The 963-nt window shown below is 51.3% G+C and overlaps 1 long non-coding RNA gene across 2 annotated transcripts in view; it reads right to left on the reverse strand.

The window, feature by feature from the left end:
• The window catches only part of LOC108299040, a 2,594-nt gene extending 1,674 nt beyond the window's left edge, over nucleotides 1–920 (reverse strand). Inside the window, exon 1 of one of the 2 annotated variants that reach the window (XR_001822795.2) lies at nucleotides 479–920. This is a non-coding gene — a long non-coding RNA (uncharacterized LOC108299040). The remainder of the gene's footprint in view (nucleotides 1–478) is intronic. The other variant, XR_001822794.2, reaches the window with a different exon arrangement.
• Nucleotides 921–963: the final 43 nt, after the last annotated feature.

Below are 963 nucleotides of genomic sequence, written 5' to 3' on the forward strand. Positions count from 1 at the left end.
TCCTCTCTGGGCTCTCAACAGCCTCCTCTCCCTCTCTTCAAACTTTGAATCATCCCTCCTCAACTGAGTATCTCCCCACTCCATATCTTTCACTTCTCTTTTTTTTTTCTTTGAGACAGAGTCTCACTCTGTCACCCAGGCTGGGGTGCAGTGGCGCGATCTCAGCTCACTGCAACTTTCACCTCCTAAGTTCAAGAGATTCTCCTGCCTCACCCTCCCGAGTAGCTGGGATTACAGGCGTCCTTCACCACATCCCACTAATTTTTGTATTTTTACTAGAGACGGGGTTTTACCATGTTGGCCACGCTGGTCTCAAACTCCTGACCTCAGGTGATCTGCCTGCCTCAGCCTCCCAGTGCTGGGAATACAGGCATGAGCCACTGCGAAGGGCTCAATTCTCTCACTTCTTTTTCTCCTGACAACCTTTGCCACCTCCCACCTTTCCGAGTCCCTGGTCCCTGTCTAGCTGCTTACTCACCAGCCCACATGAGCAACACCACCACAATGATGACCACTTCCCCAGTCTGCAGTGGTCGCTCTCCATCAAGACCCTCCACTGTGATGTCACCTGAGAAGGGAGAAGGCAGACTCCAGGTTACTGGGGAGTAGCTCTCTGTGCAGACATAGGCAGGATGGAGATGCAGGGGATTAGAGAGGGCAGACCCGTCATAATGTTGCCCTTGGAGTGTAGGGTAGCCTCTCCCTGGGAGGAAGCCATTGGTGGACAGGTGGTTATCGACCAAAAAGCAGATGGCTGCAGGTTAATTACTCACCCATGCAGGCTGCAGCTGATGTGAAGTTGGGTAACAGGAAGCTTAAAGCCCTTCCCCCGAACAACTCAATACCAGCCTGTCTATACCCAGTCCCCTTCCCATCTGCTTTTCCTTCCTTTCCTGGTAGTACAATGAATTAAATCATCCTATTCACCTCAGCTAGACTGTTTCTTGTCTTGGGGAAGTAAGT

Source organism: Cebus imitator, unplaced genomic scaffold, assembly GCF_001604975.1.
Source record: "Cebus imitator isolate Cc_AM_T3 unplaced genomic scaffold, Cebus_imitator-1.0 Scaffold1529, whole genome shotgun sequence".
NCBI classification, from domain to species: Eukaryota; Metazoa; Chordata; class Mammalia; order Primates; family Cebidae; genus Cebus; species Cebus imitator.